We start from the raw sequence: 27,520 nt of genomic DNA on the forward strand, positions 1-27,520 counted from the left end.
GGATGGCATATCGCTGCAGAATGCTGTGGTAGCCATGCTGGTTAAGTGTGCCTTGAATACTAAATTAAATCAGACAGCAAAGCACCCCCACACCATCACACCTCCTCCTCCATGCTTCATGGTGGGAACCACACATGCAGAGATCATCTGTTCACCTACTCTGCATCTCACAAAGACACAGCGGTTGGAACCAAACATCTCAAATTTGGACTAATCAGACCAAAAGGACAGATTTCCACCGGTCTAATTTTCTTTGCTCGTGTTTCTTGGCCCAAGCAAGTCTTTTTCTTATTGGTGTCATTTAGCAGTAGTTTCTTTGCAGCAATTCGACCATGAAGGCCTGATTCACGCAGTCTCCTCTGAACAGTTGATGTGTCTGTTACTTGAACTCTGTAAACATTTATTTGTGCTGCAATCTGAGGTGCAGTTAACTCTAATGAACTTAGAGGCAGAGGTAACTCTGGGTCTTCCTTTCCTGTGGCAGTCCTCATGAGAGCCAGTTACATCATAGCCCTTGATGGTTTTTGTAACTGCCCTTGAAGAAACTTACAAAGGTCTTGAAATGTTCCATATTGACTGACCTTCATGTCTTAAAGTAAGGGACTGTCATTCCTTCTTGCTTATTTGAGCTGTTCTTGCCATAATATGGACTTGGTCTTTTACCAAATAGGGCCATCTTCTGTGTACCACCCCTACCTTGTCACCACTGATTGGCTCAAAAGCATTAAAGAGGAAAGAAATTCCACAAACTAACTTTTAACAAGGAACACCTGTTAATTGAACTGCATTCCAGGTGACTACCTCATGAATCTGATTGAGAGAGTGCCAAGAGTGTGAAAAGCTGTAAAGGCAAATGGTGGCTATTTTGAAGAATCTCACATTTAAAATATATTTTGATTTGTTTAACACTTTTTTGTTACTACATGATTCCATGTGTTATTTCCTAGCTTTGATGTCGTCACTATTATTCTTAAATGTAGAAAACAGTAAAACAAATTAAGAAAAAGCCTTGAAAATGGTACTGTACATATAATTAATATATAGTTCAGTGACTGAAATTACATCCATCCTCAGTAGCCTATTCCAGCAGGCTATTGGGAAACACAAGCACTTCTTACCTCGATAAATTAGTCTACCAATTTGAACTAAGCAAGCTGCCTAATCATTCAGCTTACCTACTACATCTTGCCTAGGCTACTGTAAGCTATCTGAAATTAGACAGGCCACTATTTTTCAGAAAAAACATAGATAGCATTAGCAGTTGTATTTTTTAAATAAACAAATAAAATAATATATAGGCTACCTGCATCTAGCTAAGCAAACCATGGCAACGTTTAATTACAATCATAAACCCAGATTTAGTAGTCTATTAAAAGTCAATCTCGCAAATAGGCCATTTATAGCAGTTTGTACTTTGTAGTCTTAACATCTGTCACATAACGGCAAAATTGCCACAAAATTGCCTCCGAACAGTAGTTTTTTTAAGTTTGTCCAAGTGTTTCTTGCATAGAGATTGAGATCCTCTGTCCAACTTCCATCACAAACCCTCCTGTCTGATTTATCTAGAGTTATGTACAAGGGCTAAAGGGATTTATTTATTATAGCTCGCAATAAATTGATAGAAAACCGAATTTCGCTTCTTAATTAACCAGTTAGAGCTCTAGGGGCGCTATTTCATTTTTGGATAAAAAACGTTCCCGTTTTAAGCGCGATATTTTGTCACGAAAAGATGCTCGACTATGCATATTCTTGACAGTTTTGGAAAGAAAACACTCTGAAGTTTCAGAATCTGCAAAGATTTTGTCTGTAAGTGCCCCAGAACTCATTCTACAGGCGAAACCAAGATGATGCATCACCCAGGAATTAGCAGAATTTCTGAAGCTCTGTTTTCCATTCTCTCCTTATATGGCTGTGATTGCGCAACGAATGAGCCTACACTTTCTGTCGTTCGCCCAAGGTCTTAGCAGCATTGTGACGTATTTGTAGGCATATCATTGGAAGATTGGCCATAAGAGACTACATTTTCCAGAGGTCCGCCCGGTGTCCTTTGTCTAAATTTGTGCGTAATCTTCAGGTGCGGGCATTTTCTCCTGGGATTCAGGAGAGAAAGCACACTTCCACGAACGATATATCATCGAAGAGATATGTGAAAAACACCTTGAGGATTGATTCTAAACAACGTTTGCCATGTTTTCAGTCGATATTATGGAGTTAATTTGGAAAAAAGTTTGCGTTTTGAGGACTGAATTTATGGATTTTTTTTGGTAGCCAAATGTGATGTATAAAACGGAGCTATTTCTAATACACAAGGAATCTTTTTGGAAAAACTGAGCATCTGCTATCTAACTGAGAGTATCCTCATTGAAAACATCAGAAGTTCTTCAAAGGTAAATGATTTTATTTGAAGGCTTTTATGTTTTTGTTAATGTTGCGTGCTGGATGCTAACGCTAATGCTAACGCTAAATGCTAACGCGAAATGCTAACTCTAGCTAGCTACTTTTACACAAATTATTGTTTTCCTATGGTTGAGAAGCATATTTTGAAAATCTGAGATGACAGTGTTGTTTACAAAAGGCTAAGCTTGAGAGATGGCATATTTATTTCATTTCATTTGCGATTTTCATAAATAGTTAACGTTGTGTTATGCTAATGAGCTTGCTGATAGATTTACACAATCCTGGATACAGGGGTTTTTTCATAGCTAAACGTGACGCAGAAAACGGAGCGATTTGTCCTAAACAAATAATCTTTCAGGAAAAACTGAACATTTGCTATCTGAGAGTCTCCTCATTGAAAACATCTGAAGTTCTTCAAAGGTAAATTATTTTTTTGAATGCTTTTCTGTTTTTTTGTGTAAATGTTGCCAGCTGAATGCTAATGCTAAATGCTACGTTAGCCATCAATACTGTTACACAAATGCTTGTTTTGCAATGGTTGAGAAGCATATTTAGAAAATCTGAGATGACAGTGTTGTTAACAAAAGGCTAAGCTTGAGAGCTAGCATATTTATTTCATTTCATTTGCGATTTTCATGAATAGTTAACGTTGCGTTATGGTAATGAGCTTGAGTCTGTATTCACGAACCCGGATCCGGGATGGGGAGATCAGAAAGGTTAACTCGATAACGTTATGAGAAAAGGTTTGGATAAATGTTGCAACAGTTTTCAGGCCTTGTGGGTTCTGAGTGGTCTTTGGGCTGTGTGTATTTAACCTGGAAACCCAGCACTGTGTGTGTGTGTGTGCCACTCCTCGCTGACCTAAGGGTATAGGGAAGGAAGCACAACGCCGGCTTTAGTGCAACACTGCCCAGGCCCGCCAGGAAACAGGCTTACAAAGGGTTCAGAGGTAAGAACCGGTCTAGGAATCCGGAACCTTCCTACCAAATTCACACTGCGTTTCCTCTTCCAACTCTTCCAACTGAGCAGCTGGACGAAAAAACAAATTTGCCGCACACATATGGGCACAGGAGTGCCAATACACAAACATTTGGGCACACAAAAATACAAACTCTACTGATGTAGATCCGGTAAGGAACGACAGTCTTGACAAACACACACACACACACACTGAACAAATACAGGAACTAGGATGTCGATACTGTAATCTTAAGTGTACAGTCTTGACACAGACAATTTACCTGCTGCTTATTTGGGTGCTAAGAAGCTGGTAAACAAGGCCTCTGTCTCCAGGTGATTTCACCATGGAGCTCTATCCACAAGCCCTATAACCTGAGGGAGAACACACACAGGGCAAACCATAATATGAGTTTCTCACATTCTACCATGGTAATGATTCATAGCATCCTTTCACCATTGTTGTGCTTGGTGGTCAACTGACAATGGGATCACTGTAAAAAAGAACCGCTCATATGAAGGCATCTTACCTGTGTTTACACAGGTAATTATCAGCATTGTGCTGTCTGTGCAAATGCAGCCATTGACTAGAGGTGGTCTGAGGACTGAGAAGTCGGTCAGATATGTACCACATTTCGTTGCTCAGCAATTGTCTCATGCATGAGCAGACAATCGTTTTTGGCTGGCCTGGTCCAACAACAGTGCTCCATTCATTCCATTCTGGCCCTACGTCGAGCACTACTTCTCCTCTCAAACATGGGTTGTCACAGAAGACCAGGAGATATTTTGTTTCTTTCTTCTCACACATGAACCGGTTTTGTGCAGTAGCATTCCATGTGTTTCATTAAGCACAAAGAATCCACCGTTAAGACTATTTTTCTGGTATGGATTTTCCAGTGGGGAAGAGGGGGAAACATCCCTTTAGTGGGGAAGAGGGGGAAACATCCCTTTAGTGGGGAAGAGGGGGAAACATCCCTTTAGTGGGGAAGAGGGGGAAACATCCCTTTAGTGGGGAAGAGGGGGAAACATCCCTTTAGTGGGGAAGAGGGGCAACCATCCCTTTAGTGGGGAAGAGGGGGAAACATCCCTTTAGTGGGGAAGAGGGGGAAACATCCCTTTAGTGGGGAAGAGGGGGAAACATCCCTTTAGTGGGGAAGAGGGGGAAACATCCCTTTAGTGGGGAAGAGGGGGAAACATCCCTTTAGTGGGGAAGAGGGGGAAACATCCCTTTAGTGGGGAAGAGGGGCAACCATCCCTTTAGTGGGGAAGAGGGGCAACCATCCCTTTAGTGGGGAAGAGGGGGAAACCATCCCTTTAGTGGGGAAGAGGGGGAAACATCCCTTTAGTGGGGAAGAGGGGGAAACATCCCTTTAGTGGGGAGGAGGGGCAAACATCCCTTTAGTGGGGAGGAGGGGCAAACATCCCTTTAGTGGGGAAGAGGGGGAAACATCCCTTTAGTGGGGAAGAGGGGCAACCATCCCTTTAGTGGGGAAGAGGGGGAAACATCCCTTTAGTGGGGAAGAGGGGGAAACATCCCTTTAGTGGGGAAGAGGGGGAAACATCCCTTTAGTGGGGAAGAGGGGGAAACATCCCTTTAGTGGGGAAGAGGGGGAAACATCCCTTTAGTGGGGAAGAGGGGCAACCATCCCTTTAGTGGGGAAGAGGGGCAACCATCCCTTTAGTGGGGAAGAGGGGGAAACATCCCTTTAGTGGGGAAGAGGGGGAAACATCCCTTTAGTGGGGAAGAGGGGGAAACATCCCTTTAGTGGGGAAGAGGGGGAAACATCCCTTTAGTGGGGAAGAGGGGCAACCATCCCTTTAGTGGGGAAGAGGGGCAACCATCCCTTTAGTGGGGAAGAGGGGGAAACATCCCTTTAGTGGGGAAGAGGGGGAAACATCCCTTTAGTGGGGAAGAGGGGGAAACATCCCTTTAGTGGGGAAGAGGGGCAACCATCCCTTTAGTGGGGAAGAGGGGGAAACATCCCTTTAGTGGGGAAGAGGGGGAAACATCCCTTTAGTGGGGAAGAGGGGCAACCATCCCTTTAGTGGGGAAGAGGGGCAACCATCCCTTTAGTGGGGAAGAGGGGGAAACATCCCTTTAGTGGGGAAGAGGGGGAAACATCCCTTTAGTGGGGAGGAGGGGCAAACATCCCTTTAGTGGGGAGGAGGGGCAAACATCCCTTTAGTGGGGAAGAGGGGGAAACATCCCTTTAGTGGGGAAGAGGGGGAAACATCCCTTTAGTGGGGAAGAGGGGCAACCATCCCTTTAGTGGGGAAGAGGGGCAACCATCCCTTTAGTGGGGAAGAGGGGGAAACATCCCTTTAGTGGGGAAGAGGGGGAAACATCCCTTTAGTGGGGAAGAGGGGGAAACATCCCTTTAGTGACATAGAAAAGGAGGATGTCAGTGAGAAGAGAGGAAAGATTGAAGGAACACAAGTTATCACAGACAGATGAAAGAGAGAGTGAAATAACAGGAGGACCCCCCCTCCCCGCTACAGTACACTGGTAACTGCAGACATACTTATTTAATGTATACCCCCACCGTGCCTACAGTGGGACTATTCCAGTACACCCTTCGCTACAAGGATGTTGCTAATTCAAGGATAAGCCCTTAGTATTGGGCAGCTCATGGTACGAGCTGTCACACAGTAGTCATTGAATAAACAAACAGATCTGCTGAATAATGGCATGCACACTGGACATTCTGTTTAACTGTAAGGTAATGCATCAGGTCAGTTTGTCACAAGGAGCCCAGCAAAACACACAAATGACCACACAGCGTTGTCTCAACGTTGACTCCAAGTCGTGGGGCTCAACAGGCCTTGCTACCTTTACACTCATAGACATGGATCCTCTAGGTCAGTTGAATAGCAGGGACTATTATCATGCTGTTTACAATTTAAACTACGACCACTAGCGGAAAGACAGCTTCAGAAAGTTCACCACATTTCTTAAAAAATGTTCCCTTTCTATGATTACACAAGGGGGCAAAGTACAGCACAGTGTACAGAGCTAGCAGCATGATGTACAGAGCTAGCAGCACAATGTACAGAGCTAGCAGCACGATGTACAGAGCTAGCAGCACGATGTACAGAGCTAGCAGCACGATGTACAGAGCTAGCAGCACGATGTACAGAGCTAGCAGCACGATGTACAGAGCTAGAATAACCATCCCAGTTTGGGACCTTTAATAAACAACGAAGAACTTAACACTTGGCCTCTGACACAAGTCAAATCCAGGCTGATAAAGCCCTCTACCGGTGTGTATATTTCTAAGCACCTAGTCTTTCCCACACACACAATTTCCCCGTGCACATCAAACCAGCCAAACCCTCTGACCCACCTGGCGTGAGTCCTTTGGGTAGAGATTTGACCCAAATACTGTCACGGCTGGTACCAATAACTACCAAACGTGCAAACCCTGCTACCCCTACCTCCTTCAGAGCAAGCTGGCACAGCGAGCTGGTTTCTAATCTCGTCGTACTGTGTTCCCGAGTACAGAGCAGCAAATCACATATCAAAGAATTTACACGTAACAACGAATACACCTCATGTAGTTTGTGGGTGGCCATTATAAAATTACCACTCCTAGTTCATCGGTCATCTGACACTGTACAGTTTTAGCTTAAACCAGGAGACATATTTGTTGATATCATGTGATCAAATCTTTCTGGATAAAGGGCAGATCTCTGGAGTCCAAAGTAAATCAGCCCATGACAGATGTAACAGAAGTTGCGTTCATGCCAGTCGGGGAATGTTATGGATGCCCTCTGGCATGGAGTGATGGTAACAGTGATAGGATACAGGATATCAGAAAGCCAGAGGATTGAACCTGTGAAGCAGAGGTTTGAGCTACAATTATGAAAGAAATAGAAATAGATGAAGAAAAAGGCTAGATCAGTCAAAACAATATGGGGGGGAAATGTATATAAAGAAAAGATTGAAAGCCAGACAGCTATGTAACGACAGAGAGGGCAAGGGAGAAAGAAAGTGAGCGGGGGGAGAGCTCATGTTCAATTTCCTTACCGCAACATTTCAGGGCATTAAAATACATGCAGGGTTCTTTCTGCGCTGGAGCTAGTTTGCATGGGAGCCCATTTCCTGTGAGTGATTAGCAGGGAAGTGGATAAGGAGGGGGCTGTGGTTCGCTCTGAGAGTTCTTGGATTGTTTTGTCTAAGAGCTAAAGAAAGGAATGCCCAAATTAAACATGCTGAACAGGATGCCCAGAGAGGTACGAAACCGGGAAGGGTGGAGGGGGGGGGGGGGGGGGGGGGGGGGGGGGGGCGAAGGGAGGGAAGCGGAAAACAACAAAGAAAAGAATAGAACACCAAATAGATTTTTCAATTTCAGACAACAAACCTTAAGTGCATACCACCCAATCGTATTCACATTCCATCAGATAGGGATGGTGCACAGGAATGTTGTACCGTGTTGATAGAGCAGCCATACGCCCCGCCAGAAGGAGCCCGCAAGATCCTTTATTTCGCTCAAAACCTGAACAACTTGTAGGGACTGTAGACAGAATACAAAGGGAAAGCGAGCCATTTCTCGGAAATTGACGCCTCACTTCCAGACACACAGACAGACAGACAGACAGACAATATAAACACCTTCTGGCTGCCAGGCCAGACAGCATCCCAAGCAGTGTCCTCAGAGCATGCGCAGACCAGCTGGCTGGAGTGTTTGAGGACATATTAAAATCTCCCACTATCCCAGTCGGTTGTCCCCACTTGCATCAAGGTGTCTTACCATCGTTCCTGTACCCAAGAAAGCGAAGGTTACTGAACTAAATGACTATCGCCCCATAGCATTCACTTTTGTAACCTTGAAGTGCTTTGAGAGGCTAATTAAGGACCATATTACCACCTTACCCGACACCCTAGACCCACTACAATTTTCATACAGCCCCAACAGATCCACGGACGACGCAATCACCATTGCACAATCCCACCTCTACAAGAGAAATACCTATTAAAGAATGATGTTCATTGACTACAGCTCAGCCTTCAACACCATAGTGCCCTCCAAGCTCATCACTAAGCTCAGGGCCTGAACATCTAGCTGGGCAAATGGGTCCAGAACTTCCTGATGGGATGACCCCAAGAGGAAGGTAAGCAACACCTCCCCAACTCTGATCTCAACATGGGGGACCCACAAGGGTGCATGCTCAGTCCCCTCCTATACTCCTTGTTCACCCATGACTGTGGTGCCACGCACGTCTCCAACTTAATCATCAAGTTTGCTGACAACAGTGGTAGGCCTAATTACCAACAACGAAGACAGTCTACAGGGAGGTGGTGAGTGCCTTGGAGGAGTGGTCCCAACAAAATAACCTCTCACTCAACATCAACAAAATGAAAGAGCCGATCGTGGACTACAGGAGACAGCATGCCCACATCCACATCAATGGGGCCCCAGTGGAGAGGGTGAAAAGTTTCTCAGCGTGCAAATCACTGATGACCTGAAATGGTCCATTTACACAGACAGTGTGGTGAAAAGGGGAGCATATTTGGAACCTACTTTGTTCAACTAATCTCACCTCATTTGCTCACATTGTATATAGACTCATTTTTCTACTGTATTATTGACTGTATGTTTGTTTTACTCCATGTGTAACTCTGTGTTGTTGTACGTGTCAAACTGCTTTTGCTTTATCTTGGCCAGGTCACAATTGTAAATGAGAACTTGTTCTCAACTTGCCTACCTGGTTAAATAAAGGTGAAATAAATAAAACTTGAATTTAGGGCCATGTTATTTAATTCCGTCGGTGTGTTGCGTAGGGAGTTGTGTGTGCAAACGATTCCGTAATGGATTGTTGCATGGGCTTCGCTCGTCATGACACTTGTTGGCCACATTTTTATTCGCCATGCATTCATCATCCTGTATTTACATGTCTGTGTTTCAAATGGTAGAATAAGTTGCTTGTGTTAATGCAAGTGGTGGTTATAGTTTTTGTACACCGCCTCACTCTGCTCAATATCACTAAGTTTAAAACCAACATAAGCCCAAACAACAGACACACCATCTTACTTTGGCAGTAATTGTTCTTGCATTTCTGGGACTTCATTTCCTTCAACTCAGTTCATTTCCCCCTCGCTAATGAACGAAGCTACTCGCAAACATCACTTGGGAGAACCGCCAACAACAGGTGTGGGAAGCATGGGATAGAACATGGCTCTCATTGGCTGCTGTAGTCTTGGTTGACTGAAACGGAATAGATGAAAACAAATGTATTTGTTGTGGCAAACCAGCCAGAGCTCGGACTTGAACCCTCTCTGGTCTCTGGAGAGACCTGAAAATAGTTGTGCAGAGACGCTCCCCATCCAACTTGACAGAGCCTGAGAGGATCTGTAGAGAGGAACGGGAGAAACTCCCCAAATACAGATGTGTCAAGCTTGTAGTGTCATACCCAAGAAGACTCAAGGCTGTAATCACGGCCAAAAGGTGCTGCAAAAGGTACTGAGTAAAGACTTATGTAAATGTGATCCGTTTTTATTTTTAAATACATGTCTTTAAAAAACTGTTTTTCCCTTTCTCATTATGGGGTATTGCATGTAGATTGATGAGGGGGGGGGGGGGGGGGGGGGGCGACAATTTAATACATTTTAGAATATGGTTTTAAATGTAACAAAATGTGAAAATAATTGAAGTGGTCTGAAACCTTTCTGAATGCCCTGTATACTACATGGCCCATTCTAATATTTCTACTACTGTACATTGCATTTTAGTTACCGTTAAATACACATAGCATATTTATACACGGGATTTAACATAGACTTGGAATGATATATTAGTGAGCTCTCTTGTGTAAATTCATCAGGTGCAGATACGTATAGATTGTTTTTGGATTACTGTTACAGTAGGTTGTTAATTGGATTTGTTGCGACATTTATTTTGGGATGTTGTGTGTAATTGCTAGGTGTTACTGCACTGCTATAGCTAGAAAAACAAGCATTTCGCTGCACCCGCGACAACATCTGCAAATCTGTGTATGCGACCAATAAACTGATTTGATGCATTATATTTTATCCCAAGATGAAAAGCAACCTTAACGTGGCACTCCAGTCTCCTTTGCACCTCATTTAACACCCGCTTTACATTTTTTTAAAAAGTCAGTCATGACAAAGCACAAGTGGGGAGGCTTTCCTCTTTTGTTCTTCATTGTTCCTCTATTCTTCCTGAAGCAGGGGGGGGGGCGGGGACATCACGGATTCCCATTAGACCCACTCCTTGAAGTTTGCAGTTCCTCAAAACATATGCTTTTTACCCTTTAGTGTGTGTATTTTTTTATAGTTTTTATACTTGGGATTTTGCTTTTCAAAAGTAAAAGCTCAAAAATAGCAGGAGGACATCTTTAAGGGATACTTCAGGATTTTATCTACTTCCCCAGAGTCAGATGAACTCGTGGGTACCATTTGTTATATCTGCGTCCAGTATGGATCTCATTGCCAAAATCCTGAAGTATACCTAGAAGTCTTTTTTCCCCCCTTATTCAAATGGCTTTCGTTCTACACTGTACACCACAGAATGGAAGGGAGTAAAAGCAGCAAAACGATGTACAGTTACTTGACTATTGTTATCACAAAAAGCAGTAATACTAGCTTCCTACTATTGCTGCTCCTCGTCATTTTAAAATAGTTACAGAACATTCCCCAGGCCAACCCACACAATAAGGTGACTCACTTGGGTAAAAAAAAAAAGGTATTTCTTGGACTTGAATTGATTCGTATTGCTTCCTTATAAGGTCTGCTGCCCAGTCAGGTCTTTTGTGTTTGGCATGTCGGAGGGGCCAGATGCTTCTTAGACCTCCAGCTCGGAGGGAGAGCAGATAAAACAGGACTTTAACTGCATTCTTCATGGCCGACGCTGGGGCCCACCTATCCACACCCATCCTCAGACCAGCATGAGGGAAGGAGAAAGGGAAATTAAGGGAGAATTACAATGAGTTGGTCGGTCCAAGTGGGTGGGCGAAGGATTTTCTTGGCCCTTGCCACCACCACAGTCACTGTTGTGCCCTTGTTTGACCAGGGAGGGGGAAACTCACATCTGGCACTTAGAGCCATGTTTATCAAAGTCATCAAGAGCACCAACACAGTAAAATGGCTGATGTCTGTCAGTGGGGAGGGAAGGACCCGAGGATGCTGAGTGAAGCTGCATGCCAGTCAGAAAATGAGAAAGAGCAAACTGTGGCTCAATCAAGTAACTGAACCCAACGTGTAGAACCATGACAGGGCATTGTTCAGTTCACAGCAAAGTGGAGGAGGGCCAGCTTAGCTAGACAAATAAATCCAGACACACGAGAAGAAAATAATTAAAAGGCCAGAATGTTGGATCCTAAAAAACAAAAACAAATGCAGAGTATTCCAGAACACAAATGAGCTAGTCAGGTCTAGGAGTGTTAAGGATTCCTGTGGAGCGAGATGCCGCGGAAGCCAGGTCTTCCTGTAGCCTTATTACTCAGGACAAAGGAAGGCCCATGTCACCGAGGCAGGCAGGGAGGGAGTGAGGGGCAGGAACGCCAGACAAGGAAGTGCCTTACTTATCCTATTATGGCTGTATGCAGGTCCAATAAAAGGTTCCAAGTTGTATTAGTCGTACGGGACATGATATACAGGTAACAAAATGCTTACATAACGACAGAGTAAATCACCTTGTGACAGGTTGAAAGTTGCCTACTATACAGGGAAAACGGTGATTGGTAAGCATTTCAAACCTACTAGCAAGACGACTGAAGAAAACACACCATCGCTCTGGCAACTCGATGGGATTCTCCAGTTAAATGTCCTTTTTAGTCCAGGATAAATGCTTAATCTGTATCCAGGCAACCAGCCCTATAAACAGAGATGTCACACGTAACTCTGGGTAAAGTAGGACATTGGAAGCTTAACATGGAACCATAAAACAGCATATGTGCCGTGATGTGGGTGAGTGACCTACCGATGGGCATGGAAAAATAAGGGAAGGATGTGTATAAATGAGGCTGCATGAGGGCCTTCCAGATGGCAGGACGATGATGCCTCACACATGGGCCGTGTGTGTGTCTCCTCAGCAGACTCCTTCGCTAGACCAGGCCAAAGACAACACGGCACTCCAACCAGAGAGGTTAGAGAGAACGGATCAAACAGTGAGGACGGCCCTATTTCTATCCCCCCAGCGCCTGGATACAGCAGTCAGACGGGACCTAGCGACTTGAAACGAGGCTTCAAAATTCTTCAAACATTTCTATATTTACAGCTATTTTGCGTCACGAGACTGCTAGCATGAGGAGTTCCAAAAGCAACCAGCTGGCTGGGGGCGGGGGGGAGGCGCGAGAGAGAGACACCCAACCCACTCGCTCACTCACTGCCCCTTTTCAAAGAGCTGATGGAGTTTGCGATGGATCGGGCAGAAAAATAACACTGACGAAAGCTTCCATCCAGACATGTTAGCACATATGATTATGGAAAGTAAAATAGTAGTCACTTTTTCGGTTGCATCAGAAGAAAAAAATAGAGTAGACTCCAGAGGGGGGAGGAAAGGGAAGCCTAGCGTCTAAACATTCATCACCCAGAGAACATGTATATTTTCTGATCACAAGAAAAATAATCCAGAAGGAATTCTGTTTTGAAAGCCGCCTGTTAGATCCTAGGCTTAGGACGCAGGAGAGGAGAGAGAGATGGCAGAGGGGAGCAGCGGTTCCACATGTATGCTCTACAGTACAGTGCAGAAGGGAGATCGACAGAAATACAGGCCTATAGTAATTATCCACATAGAATTACAGAAGCACGGCCAGAGGCAACAGTAAACATAATTGACACAATCACTCAAAGCTAGTTTTAGACCATTCACATCCAGACTAGAATAAAAATTTGTGGTTTTGGAGTGGGAGTATTACAAATGACAGGAAGAAAGAGGGAAGATCCTATTCAATCTTTGAAGGCGCTGCGGGCAATTCCATGGTAATGGAGTGATACTGTACATTTTTAAAGTAAAAATCAGTCTCAGCAACAGTCAAACATTTTGGACACCTACTCATTCAAAGGTTTTTCTATATTTTTACTATGTTCTACATTGTAGAATAATAGTGAAGACATCAAAACAATCAAAATATATTTAATATTTGATATTCTTCAAAGTAGCCTACTTTGCCTTGATGACAGCTTTGCACACTCGTGTTATTCTCTCATCCAGCTTCACCTGGAATGCTTTCCCAACAGTTTAACACTTTTTTGGTTACTACATGATTCCATATGCATTATTTCATAGTTTTGATGTCTTCACTATAATTCTACAATGAATAAAATAGTAAAAGTAAAGGAAAATCCTTGAATGAGTGTGTGTGTCCAAACCTCTGACTGGTACTGTATATATCAAACAAATACTGATGATTGCAAAGGTACATTTCCACCAAAGATTCTACAAAAACACATCTACTTGAAGAACAAGTGCAGACGTAAAGTTTGGTGCTGTTGGTGCCGTCATTCTGTTACCAAACATTGCATATGCTCTGTTCAAGTAAATGTGTTTTTGTACATTTTTTTAACCATAAACGCAATTGTTTAAAATCTGGATGTCTTACCGTGTTTCGACCATAGGATTCTTAAGGGGATTGTTTAATAAACACTTCCTTCCTTTTTTGGTGGAAATTCTTAAAAGTAGTCCTTGTGCATAAAGTTGTATGCTTCGTTTAACTTAGCAATCATTGGTTTTTGTCTCAGCATCACTCTGTTACCATGGAATTGTGCTTTCTCAGTGTTGTTACTTACTGCCCCACACTCACTTTCAGGCAACCAGCACACAGACCACAGTACCTGCCTGCAGGGCCATAACACATACACATGAGAACACCAAGGTCCAGACCTCGGTCATTTAAAAAAAAAATTGAATGTATTTTTAGGAACTCAGTCGGGGACTCAACTTACAGTGGAGAGTTAGAATAGCAGAATACACAAGGTGTATTCTGAATCAGCAGAGATGTTGATACAGGTGTCCGTCATCCCTCTCTCTTTCTCACCCTCCTCCTCGCCCCCATTCTCCCTCCCTGTCCTCTTGTTCTCTCCCTCTATCTGCAGGGGCAGACCAGAGAGGAGGCGAACTATCTGTCATTCAGAAAGGCTAAGCAGCCATCCAGGAGCGCGCCCTCTCTTTCACACGCATGCGTTATAGTCAACCGTCAGACACCGAGAGAGGGGGCCAGAGCGGGATGTTTAAAACATGCCTGGTGGTTGCCACAGCAATGTGAGCCAACGGGTCATTAAACTCCAACTCCCCCACTCATGGATATCAAGGCTAGACAGAGGCCAAGAGTGTTATCTCAGGGTCCGAGTGACATCACTCAGTGAGGACTCATTCACATGTAGTCCAGCAGGTCTCTCCCTCCCCCTCTCCCTTCGGGCTGAAAACAGAGAGGGCCAGAGGGAGAGTGGCTGTAAGACAGGGATGTGAAAAATTGACAATTTTCCGTGCTGTTTAAAAACCATTAAAAAAAATAAAAACCGTTTTCCTTTAAAAATCACAATGCAGAGTATGGTCCTACTGCGTATGAACACTAAGGGGAGAATTAAGTTCTATCTTCCACAGTAATAGGCTGAATCTCATTGCTGAACAACTGGCTCCTAAAGTCCTTTATCGAGTGGCCACTTGTTGTTGTGTTCGATAGTGATCACTCTAGTTTGCAAGTGTTTTGGCTAAAATTAGCATTGAGACGATGCACACTTGACGTCCCAACTGCAGTTTATCAATATTCCAAAATTCAAAATCTATTCGCCAGCACGGTCTCCTGCGCCCGCGCCCGTGACATGACTCGCTCTATGAAACATGGTCTCCCGCGCCCCTGACTTGACTCGCTCTATGAAACATGGTCTCCCGCGCCCCTGACTTGACTCGCTCTATGAAACATGGTCTCCTGCGCCCCCGTCTTGTACATGACTCGCTCTATGAAACATGGTCTCCCGCGCCCCTGACTTGACTCGCCCTACGAAACATGGTCTTCCGCGCCCCTGACTTGACTCGCTCTATGAAACATGGTCTCCCGCGCCCCTGACTTGACTCGCCCTATGAAACATGGTCTTCCGCGCCCCTGACTTGACTCGCTCTATGAAACATGGTCTTCCGCGCCCCAGTCTCGTACATGACTCTCTATGAAACATGGTCTTCCGCGCCCCCGTCTTGTACATGACTCTCTATGAAACATGGTCTTCCGCGCCCCCGTCTTGTACTTGACTCTCTATGAAACATGGTCTTCCGCGCCCCCGTCTTGTACATGACTCGCTCTATGAAACATGGTCTTCCGCGCCCCCGTCTCGTACATGACTCTCTCTATGAAACATGGTCTCCTGCGCCCCCGTCTCGTACATGACTCTCTATGAAACATGGTCTTCCGCGCCCCCGTCTTGTACATGACTCTCTCTATGAAACATGGTCTCCTGCCCCCCCGTCTCGTACATGACTCTCTATGAAACATGGTCTTCCGCGCCCCCGTCTCGTACATGACTCTATGAAACATGGTCTTCCGCGCCCCCGTCTTGTACATGACTCGCTCTATGAAACATGGTCTTCCGCGCCCCCGTCTTGTAAATGACTCTCTATGAAACATGGTCTTCCGCGCCCCCGTCTTGTACATGACTCGCTCTATGAAACATGGTCTTCCGCGCCCCCGTCTCGTACATGACTCGCTCTATGAAACATGGTCTTCCGCGCCCCCGTCTCGTACATGACTCGCTCTATGAAACATGGTCTTCCGCGCCCCCGTCTCGTACATGACTCTCTATGAAACATGGTCTCCTGCGCCCCCGTCTCGTACATGACTCGCTCTATGAAACATGGTCTTCCGCGCCCCCGTCTCGTACAGGACTCTCTCTATGAAACATGGTCTCCTGCGCCCCCGTCTCGTACATGACTCTCTATGAAACATGGTCTTCCGCGCCCCCGTCTCGTACATGACTCTATGAAACATGGTCTTCCGCGCCCCCGTCTTGTACATGACTCGCTCTATGAAACATGGTCTTCCGCGCCCCCGTCTTGTACATGACTCGCTCTATGAAACATGGTCTTCCGCGCCCCCGTCTCGTACATGACTCGCTCTATGAAACATGGTCTTCCGCGCCCCCGTCTCGTACATGACTCGCTCTATGAAACATGGTCTTCCGCGCCCCCGTCTCGTACATGACTCTCTATGAAACATGGTCTCCTGCGCCCCCGTCTCGTACATGACTCGCTCTATGAAACATGGTCTTCCGCGCCCCCGTCTCGTACAGGACTCTCTCTATGAAACATGGTCTCCTGCGCCCCCGTCTCGTACATGACTCTCTATGAAACATGGTCTTCCGCGCCCCCGTCTTGTACATGACTCGCTCTATGAAACATGGTCTCCCGCGCCCCCGTCTTGTACATGACTCTCTATGAAACATGGTCTTCCGCGCCCCCGTCTCATACATGACTCTCTCTATGAAACATGGTCTCCTGCGCCCGCGTCTCGTACATGACTCTCTCTATGAAACATGGTCTCCTGCGCCCCCGTCTCGTACATGACTCTATGAAACATGGTCTCCCGCGCCCCCGTCTTGTACTTGACTCTCTATGAAACATGGTCTTCCGCGCCCCCGTCTTGTACATGACTCGCTCTATGAAACATGGTCTTCCGCGCCCCCGTCTCATACATGACTCTCTCTATGAAACATGGTCTCCTGCGCCCCCGTCTCGTACATGACTCTCTATGAAACATGGTCTTCCGCGCCCCCGTCTTGTACATGACTCGCTCTATGAAACATGGTTTTCCGCGCCCCCGTCTCGTACATGACTCTCTCTATGAAACATGGTCTCCCGCACCCCTGACCTGACTCGCTCTATGAAACATGGTCTCCCGCGCCCCCGTCTTGTACATGACTCTCTATGAAACATGGTCTTCCGCGCCCCCGTCTTGTACATGACTCGCTCTATGAAACATGGTCTCCCGCACCCCTGACCTGACTCGCTCTATGAAACATGGTCTCCCGCGCCCCCGTCTTGTACATGACTCGCTCTATGAAACATGGTCTCCCGCGCCCCCGTCTTGTACATGACTCGCTCTATGAAACATGGTCTTCCGCGCCCCCGTCTTGTACTTGACTCTCTGTGAAACATGGTCTCCCGCGCCCCCGTCTTGTACATGACTCGCTCTATGAAACATGGTCTTCCGCGCCCCCGTCTTGTACTTGACTCTCTGTGAAACATGGTCTTCCGCGCCCCCGTCTTGTACATGACTCGCTCTATGAAACATGGTCTCCTGCGCCCCCGTCTCGTACATGACTCTCTATGAAACATGGTCTCCTGCGCCCCCGTCTTGTACTTGACTCTCTGTGAAACATGGTCTCCCGCGCCCCCGTCTTGTACATGACTCGCTCTATGAAACATGGTCTTCCGCGCCCCCGTCTTGTACTTGACTCTCTGTGAAACATGGTCTTCCGCGCCCCCGTCTTGTACATGACTCGCTCTATGAAACATGGTCTCCTGCGCCCCCGTCTCGTACATGACTCTCTATGAAACATGGTCTCCTGCGCCCCCGTCTCGTACATGACTCTCTGTGAAACATGGTCTCCTGCGCCCCCGTCTCGTACATGACTCTCTATGAAACATGGTCTCCCGCGCCCCCGTCTTGTACATGACTCTCTATGAAACATGGTCTTCCGCGCCCCCGTCTTGTACATGACTCGCTCTATGAAACATGGTCTTCTGTGCCCCCGTCTCGTACAAGACTCGCTCTATGAAACATGGTCTCCTGCGCCCCCGTCTTGTACTTGACTCGTTCTATGAAACATGGTCTTCCGCGCCCCTGACTCGTACATGACGCTCTATGAAACATGGTGTCCTGCGCCCCCGTCTCGTACATGACTCTCTATGAAACATGGTCTTCCGCGCCCCCGTCTTGTACATGACTCGCTCTATGAAACATGGTCTTCCGCGCCCCCGTCTCGTACATGACTCTCTATGAAACATGGTCTTCCGCGCCCCGTCTCGTACATGACTCTCTCTATGAAACATGGTCTTCCGCGCCCCCGTCTTGTACATGACTCGCTCTATGAAACATGGTCTCCCGCGCCCCCGTCTTGTACATGACTCGCTCTATGAAACATGGTCTTCCACGCCCCCATCTTGTACTTGACTCTCTGTGAAACATGGTCTCCCGCGCCCGTCTTGTACATGACTCGCTCTATGAAACATGGTCTCCCGCGCCCCCGTCTTGTACATGACTCGCTCTATGAAACATGGTCTCCCGCGCCCCCGTCTTGTACATGACTCGCTCTATGAAACATGGTCTTCCGCGCCCCTGACTCGTACATGACTCTATGAAACATGGTCTCCCGCGCCCCTGACTTGACTCGCTCTATGAAACATGGTCTTCCGCACCCCCGTCTTGTATTTGACTCGCTCTATGAAACATGGTCTTCCGCGCCCCCGTCTTGTACATGACGCTCTATGAAACATGGTCTTCCGTGCCCCCGTCTCGTACATGACTCTATGAAACATGGTCTCCTGCGCCCCGTCTCGTACATGACTATGAAACATGGTCTTCCGCGCCCCTGTCTCGTACATGACTCTATGAAACATGGTCTTCCGCGCTCCTGACCTGACTCGCTCTATGAAAAAAAAGGCACTGGGGCAGAAATAGACTGAGAAATCTGTAAAAACTTTTTATTCTTATATCTTCTTTTTATTTTTTTATTCTACATCTGCCAGGCCTCGCAATGCCCCCTAGAGTGTGGATGTAATTCCCACAACAACAAAAAACCATGCCCGAATATAATAATTATAATTCCCTACTCCAGGCTGCCAAATCGCCTTGCTCCAAAGCACCTTTCACTCACATGGCTCTCTCAGATATCGCAATTCTTATTAGCCAGTGACCGTCACGTGATCGTGCCCTTTTCACAGGAATCGCAACTTCGAAGTAGGCAACTAGTGAAGACAGACATCGGGGATGCAACAGTGCACGTTGAATTCCAAGGTGCATATTGGAGATGTTAGAACTGCCCACATTTACTTTGTCAGACAACAAGATGAGTAACGAACAGAAAAAATAACTAGCCTATGTCACTCTACTATCCCCAATTTTACAAAAGTTGACCTATTCTATTGGTCAGCTTGTCCTGTGCCAGAAATAAATCTTCCAAAAACAGACTCTGGGACAGCTGTGGGGTGATAGATTAATACAACCACAGTAAATTAAAACACCTTTTAATAAAAGCAATGAGGCTGACGCAACAGATCAGAAAGTTTAGCTTAAAATGTTGATAGCCTTAATAGTTTATTTCTTCACATTATAAGCACAGCAATGTGCACACTGCAGTAAGGCTATAAGCAGGAATGTTCCAAATTGCACTTAGCGGGCAAACACTGTTCTCCAAAGTACACCGCATGGGTTGTTAATATGATTAGGATTGTGTCTTTGGCTGCTGTAAAACAAAATTAACACGAGAGAAATGCTGGTTTCAATGGCATATTAGGAAGTGTTTAGAAAACAATCCTATGGTCGGAACATGGTAAGACATGCATCATAAATAAATAAAAACATCCAGATTTTAAACAATTGCGTTTATGGTAAAATAGTTTCACAATGTTGACCGCCTCCGCTTAGATTGCAAGGTGGGTGATGTTGTGGTGCGGTTTGGCTCCTCCCTCCTGTCAGCGTCAGTCTGGACATGACCGACTGTAGCCAATACACACAGGCCATCACCTACACTGAAGTCAAATCAAGCTTTATTTATACAGCACATTTCAGACATGGATTGCAGCGCAATGCGCTTCACAGGAAAAAACATTAAACTATGAAAATAAAAACAAACATTTACTACACAACAAACATAAGAGGAAAAAACAAAAAGAACAATAAAAGGTTGGCTAATTATTTATGTACATTTACATGTTTTTCTTAACAGAATAACTAGTGTTTTTTTGCAATTGGCTATTTAATGGCTTGGCGCGCTGGCAGATTGGGCACCTCACCAGATTGGGACCAAATGGCCTTACCCCTAACATCACGAAATTCCAGGCCTGACTCCTGCACAAATTATGTGCAAGTATATTGGTCACTAGTGATGTAAATCAGCTGATTTAGCTTGTTGTAGCCTGTGTTACTGATAAACACAGGGATAGAATTTTAGCTAGCTAGTTAAGGATGTTGGGCACGGCACTGATAGACAGCGTGCCACTTGTCACTTATTAACGGCAGTTTGACAGCTTGCCTTTCAGCGCAATTTTTCAAACTACGATGAGGTGGAGTGCTTTACATCTGTGACAAATCATATGAAAGATCCATATCTCCTCCTAACGTTATAGCATTGTTGCGTTAGGTATTTGTTGAATTTACATTTTTCCCTTTATGATGATCAGGTCCTTTTAGTGGTAGTTTTGTGATAACTGCACTGTGATAAAAAAAATTAAAACAATTCGGTTAGGGATTTTTTCTTAAGCTTTTAACGTCCCAATTTCAGTCAAATATTTTACCGTTTAGAAATGTTCACACTCCTAGTGTAAGATCAGGGCCTGTATTCACAAAGTCTCAGAGTAGGAGTGCTGATCTAGGATCAGTTTAACCTATTAGATTAATAAGATTATATGGACAGATCCTAGATAAGCACTCCTGCTGAGATGCTTTGTGGATACTGGCCCAGGACAGTTAAGTTACAGTAGTCTTATGCCTGGTGCTTATGTTGGCTTACCTCAAAAATAAATTACTAGATTATATTTCTTACGGCATAATTGGCTACAGCAGGCAGGGCTGTCACTCTCTGAACAAATGAGGTGGCTTTGGTTGCTAGGTGCTCCAGGTTGTTGCCTAGATGCCCTCTCACTGACACCAAATACGCTAATCACAGCTCCCGATCCTTCTAGAGGTCATGTTTAACAAGCAGCCTGTGGTTCCTCCCCCATACCCTCTCTTTCGCACTCCAACACTCCCTCTTTCTCTCTGGTTAAGAAGTAAAACAAAACATAGCAGCAAGGCTAGTTACGAGTTAAGAAAGAACTGCCAAGAAGAGAAAATAACACTTTTTACCCATGTCTCTCCCTATTCATCATCATCCATCCTCCCCTCACACACTTTGAAGTGTGAGTACGAGAGACACCTCTGGCAAAGTCTGTCAACCACACATTTGCTGTCAACGTCTTCTCATCTCAAGAGTTCCTAGAACAGCAGCAAGCTATCGCTCTGGGAGACCAAACGTCAACAAGAGCCCTTGGGATGAACTCCTGTAGCTTGTGGTATGCTGGCGAGGCCAGGCTGGACCAGCCGGCCATCTGCCAACCACAGGCCTAGAGAACTAAAAACAGAGGACCGTCTCGACCGAAAAAGCAACAGAAAATAAGAGGCCCATCTTAAATCCTGCGAGTGAAGAAAAAGATGCTTAGGAAAATGTGTCTAGCTCAACTACCATGGTACAGGAGTTGAAAGACCCATGACAATACTCAAAGTAGTACAACAGTCTGAGTAGAAATGGCTGTAAAATGCATGTCAGCTCCATTTCAATTCAGGAAGTACAATGAAATTTCAACTCCAATTCTTTTTCAATGCTTTTCAATGAGGAAAATGTGGAATTGGAATTTGGTTTACTTTTCTGAATTGACTGGATTTGAAATGGAATACTAAGGGGAAAAAAGGATTTTGAGATACTTTTGACTTCAGAGATAGGCCTATTGTGCAAGTACCAGTGTGTGTGGTACATGAAGTTATCTGAGACGATCATTCAAAAACAGGTTATGTAATGTAGACATGTACAGTCCTGTACTAAGAATTTTCTGTGGATAGATAAGATATCCTGCGAATTAGAGTCCGATGTTCACCTTCCTCACATGAAGAATGCACCTTGAACCAAACTGGAATGGATTCTGAAAAATGACAAATATTTCTCCCTTTTCCTGAACGTGTCCCCCCCCACTCCCACTCTTTCCAGCCCACTAATGCACGACATTCCAGTGTTTTCAACACTGGTACCACACACAATGTTAAACACAACACAAGTTTCCACCCTGACCCAGACATTCCTTTTAAGGGTAAGCACTTCAGATATATTTTCATTAACTTCCAAAAATACCCCTGGAACTGGGCTGGAGAGGACCCTATGAACCCCTGGAACTGGACTGGAGAGGACCCTATGAACCCCTGGAACTGGGCCGGAGAGATGAGGGAGGACTCATGTGAGAACAGCGGGCCGGAGAGGAGGGAGGACTCATGTGAGAACAGCGGGCCGGAGAGGAGGGAGAACTCATGTGAGAACAGCGGGCCGGAGAGGAGGGAGGACTCATGTGAGAACAGCGGGCCGGAGAGGAGGGAGAACTCATGTGGGAACAGCCGAGGAAGGAGCCGTAGATAAGAATGTTGGGAGCCCACGCTGAGAAATATTGGCCTGTCCAGAAGATTCAAGGGACACACAAAAGAACTGTAGCTGAGGAATTAAGGAGAAATCTCGTAACTTTTTTCTCCCTGTTAACTTCCCCGTCCATCCCTCTGTCCCAGTTCAACCGCTGTGACTCTACATGATTTCTGAGCACTTACCTCCTTTTCTTTTAATCAAAGGATTGCATTTCGTGGGCCATTCTTGAGAAGCCTTTTGTATAGGCACAGTGTAGCCTACTGTATCTGTATAGGACCCTTCTGGGTTCAAAGTCACAACAGGGCCTGGACGTCCATGATAACCATCCAAGTCAGCCCATTACCGTGGGAGAAAGTACTCAAAACATGGAGTGGCTGCTTCTTTGTGCCAACCAAATGTTGATCCAAAGTGGCGAGGGGCAACTGATTAAACATGAGAGAACTTATCGCCTTCAACACTTTGCCACCAACACAATTCTTGGCATGAGTACAATAATGATCATGTTGGCTTTCTCTAGAGGGTGACTAGGAGAAAGAGAAGTTAACAAAATACTTTTTTTCTATGGTCCAATCGCAGTCCAAAGAATCATGCATACCAGGATGTTATGATGGCTCTGCAGAAAAACAGAAAAATATCAAACTAATACAGGTCATCGTGCAACTAAGCAGGAACATTGTAATATTCTGGTGTTGCAGCAACAATGACAAAATCAGTCTCCGTTTCAGAGACAAGGAAATGGAGGATTCCCAGCAGTAAGGAGACAAGGAAATGGAGGATGGCCCAGCAGTAAGGAGACAAGGAAATGGAGGATGGCCCAGCAGTAAGGAGACAAGGAAATGGAGGATGGCCCAGCAGTAAGGAGACAAGGAAATGGAGGATGGCCCAGCAGTAAGGAGACAAGGAAATGGAGGATGGCCCAGCAGTAAGGAGACAAGGAAATGGAGGATGGCCCAGCAGTAAGGATGTGCATCTTTCCTTTTCAAGACGATTCGATACTCATCTCTGAAACATAGTTTGAAACAACTCGGTTAGATACGATGTGAATCACTAACAGGTCGACCGACTATGATTTTTCAACGCCGATGCCGATTACTGGAGGGACCAAAAAATCTGATACTAACTGGTATCTCTCTCTATATATATATATATATTTGTAATAATGACAATTACAACAATACTGAATGAACACTTATTTTAATACATTAATAAAATCAATTCAGTCTCAAATAATGAAACAAGTTCAATTTGGTTTAAACAAAGTGTTGGAGAAGAAAGTAAAAATGCAATATGTGCCATGTAAAAAAGCTAACGTTTGAGTTCCTTGCTCAGAACATGAGAACATATGAAAGCTGGTGGTTCCTTTTAACACGAGACTTCAATATTCCCAGGTAAGAAGTTTTAGGTTGTAGTTATTATAGGAATTATAGGACTATTTCTCTCTATACCATTTGTATTTCATATACCTTTGACTATTGGATGTTCTTATAGGCACTATAGTATTGCCAGCCTAATCTCGGGAGTTGATAGGCTTGAAGTCATTAACAGTGCAATGCTTAAAGCACAGCAAAAAGCTACTAGCAAATGCAGGAAAATGCTGTTTGAATGAATGCTTACGTCCCTACTGCTACCTACCATCGCACAGGTAGACTGCTCTATCAAATCATAGACTTAATAATACAATAACACAGAAATACGAGCCATGGTCATTAATATGGTCACATCCGGAAACTATCTTTTCGAAAAGAAAACATTTATTCTTTCAGTGAAATACGGAACCGTTCTGTATTTTATCTAACAGGCGGCATCCATCAGTCTAAATATTCTTGTTACATTGTACAACCTTCAATGTTATGGTCATGATTATGTAAAATTCTGGCAAATTAGTTATCAACAAGCCAGGCGGCCCAAACTGTTGCATATACCCTGACAGCGTACAATGAACGCAAGAGAAATGACACAATCTCTTTAGTTAATATTGCCTGTTAACATTAATTTATTTTAACTAAATAATCAGGTTTAAAAAAATATACTTCTGTGTATTGATTTTAAGAAAGGCATTGATGTTTATGGTTAGGTACATTCGTTCAACAATTGTGCTTTTTTTTGCAAATGAGCTTTTGTTAAATCATCCCCCGTTTTGCGAAGTAGACCGAGTCGATGATAAATTAACAGGCACCGCAGGACAAGCTAGTTAACCTAGTAATATCACCAGTTTAATGCTAGCTAGCCACTTTGACTCCTTGCAGCACTCACGTAACAGGTGATCAGCCGGCCACACAGTTTCCTCGTGGAATGCAATGTAATCGGCGTCCAAAATTGCAGAATACCGATTGTTTTGAAAACTTGAAAATCGTCCCTAATTAAATCAGCCATGCCGATTAATCGGTCGACCACTAATCTGAAGCAATGTGTTTAAATCACCTTTGTAGCCTACTTGTGCTGCCCAAAATGGAGGACTTAATAAAGCTTGCATTACAAACCTGAATGTTCTATATATATATATATATATAGATATATATATATATATTAAACAGTATGAGACAAGTGAGGTAGAGACAAGAGCAAGCGACAATAGGTTTAAAGGTAGTGGACCATATGGGTAAATCATTCAGAATGGTCTTTTTTATGGTCTCTGTTCTGACCAATTGCTCATATTCCAACACATTCCTTCACCGGCACACCTCCTATGCTAGCCTCTAACACTCTTTAACGGATCTGTCAAAAGCCTCCAAGCTCATATCAACTCACAATACAAACGTGGCAGCCATGGAGAGACTTTCCCAAGTGCACTGTCTTGAGGTCTGGAAACAAAAGCTACAAAGTTCACACAAATGAAATATTTCATGGCTCAGGAATTTTATCTCAAGTGTGTTTATATCTTTCCCCTCGGAAAGAGGTGTAGGTAAATTTATCAACATCCAGCTAATGCTAGGAGTTTATTTAGCTGAGCCAGCCAGCCCACTGCTCATCACCTAATATTTACTATTACAATTGGGTACAGAAGAATATAGCCTTTGAGACATTACGTACTGACAGTATCCTAAGGGACGATCTGAGGCACATCCCATTGATAACATGAAGGCTGCCATCACATAGCCACATGCTCCAACAAAAAAGACCACCAAGGAAACGCCACTCTTCTCTCCGATTGCCAGATCCAATCTAAGCATCCAACAATGAGTTGCCCATTTTGCACCCTTTTGACACTAACGAGGCCAAAACGAGTCACTGGTAAAAAAGGATCAACGCAAAGCCACTCAAGACCCAATCATGTTGGACACTTCGACTGTACCCGTCATCTTCCTGCCAACACACACTATCCGTCCGCTTGTGGCATACCCAACCCCAACTTTAAGTTCAGAAGGCAAACATGAACATGCACAGACAAACACCAAGTGGAACTTAAGTTGCCCCCGGGCTTTACCATACAGTGCCCTGCTCTCAATGCCGGTTTTGCCCTAGCTGACATCTTTGGAGTGACAACAGATCTCCTCCAGTAGGTCAAAGGCCGTTCTTTAATGAGTGAGTGAACAGCATGAACAGTGTGAACTGGGAACGCTTTACTGATATCAGATCATTGGTGCTGCAAGAAACTACAGACAGCGGACAATTGGTTTGAACTCCAGCTGAAATCACAGAGACAAGACCGTCACCCACCCACCACTGATAAAAGCGGGCCTGGGGGGAAAGGGTTGAGGACCACTACCACTTTGCAGGGTCTTAAAGGCAGGATTGGGGGAAAAAAACACCAATAAACACACCTCAAAAAGGCAAAGCTAGTGTTAGCAGACTCCATAGAAGCATCTAGAACTCCCTTATAGTACGTACCCTTTGCTGGCGCTCAGGCAGCAGTGTCCATCTGGTCTGCGTAGCATCAACACGAGACACTGTCCCGGATACTCAGACCATTATTTCATTATCACAATAAACGTGGGCTGTGTGCTTCACTAAACACAATCATCTGCGCTATTTCAACAAGGTCCTTATTAAAGAAACCTGGAACATCATTCTCTACATCTTTGACTTTGCTATCCCGGAAGACTAAGTATTTTCAGACATATATAATCTAGGGCTATAGACCGTTACAGTTCTATGAAATACACCAACACCGGAACACTTGACCTGCCCGGTAGTTTAAAAACCAACATTTTCCATTTAATCTCCAGACTGGTCATTGAGCCACTCTGTAATCCTCAGGTCCAGCTAGTAACTCTGATATTTACACTTATTGGACACCCATAATGATTACACGTTGGTTTCAGCCAAAGGCAGCAGATGCCATTTCATTGCATGCTTCCTTCAAGTGGAAAATGAATCATGTGTAAACTCAGGTCGTAAAAAAAAGGACGGGGGGGGGGAATTATTACTTTGGCGACTGAACAAACTCTGCACCTTTGCTTGCTTTCACGCTTGATCATAAAAAGTCAATTTGGAATGGCTAAGTTCACAGGCACTCACTCCTACATTGTCTACACGATTCCAATGAGAGGTTTTCACAGATCCACCTGTACCCAGATACCCGAGATCCGATTTGGGACCGAGCAGGTCGGATCTGATATGATTGTCACGGGTATGTGTAATTTTAACTGACTTGTCTGGAAGGACCTATATACTGTAGATCCAAACATGACTGCTGCGGGGGAGAGCGAGAGAGCCGTTTTTACGAGGGGCACATGTAGCTTGTTGTTGGCCAATCATAAGGCATCAAAGCGGCAATAGGCTACAGTCAAAGGGCCTCCATGTGGGGCAAAAGTTAGGAGATATCTAATCAATGGAAGACGGAATTAAAAGTTAAACAAGAAGGATAGGGTACAACGACCGAGAGCCAACAAGTAGACT

At 44.8% G+C, this 27,520-nt stretch overlaps 1 protein-coding gene and 1 pseudogene across 2 annotated transcripts in view; one reads left to right on the top strand and one right to left on the bottom strand.

Moving 5' to 3' along the window:
• The window catches only part of LOC110498152 (leucine zipper protein 1), a 72,608-nt gene that overhangs the window by 40,774 nt on the left and 4,314 nt on the right, over positions 1 to 27,520 (bottom strand). The gene's annotated exons all lie outside the window — the stretch shown is intronic.
• LOC110498388 overlaps positions 22,430 to 27,520 on the top strand; it is a 30,587-nt pseudogene continuing 25,496 nt past the window's right edge.

The sequence above is a fragment of the Oncorhynchus mykiss genome, chromosome 19 (assembly GCF_013265735.2).
Source record: "Oncorhynchus mykiss isolate Arlee chromosome 19, USDA_OmykA_1.1, whole genome shotgun sequence".
NCBI lineage: Eukaryota > Metazoa > Chordata > Actinopteri > Salmoniformes > Salmonidae > Oncorhynchus > Oncorhynchus mykiss.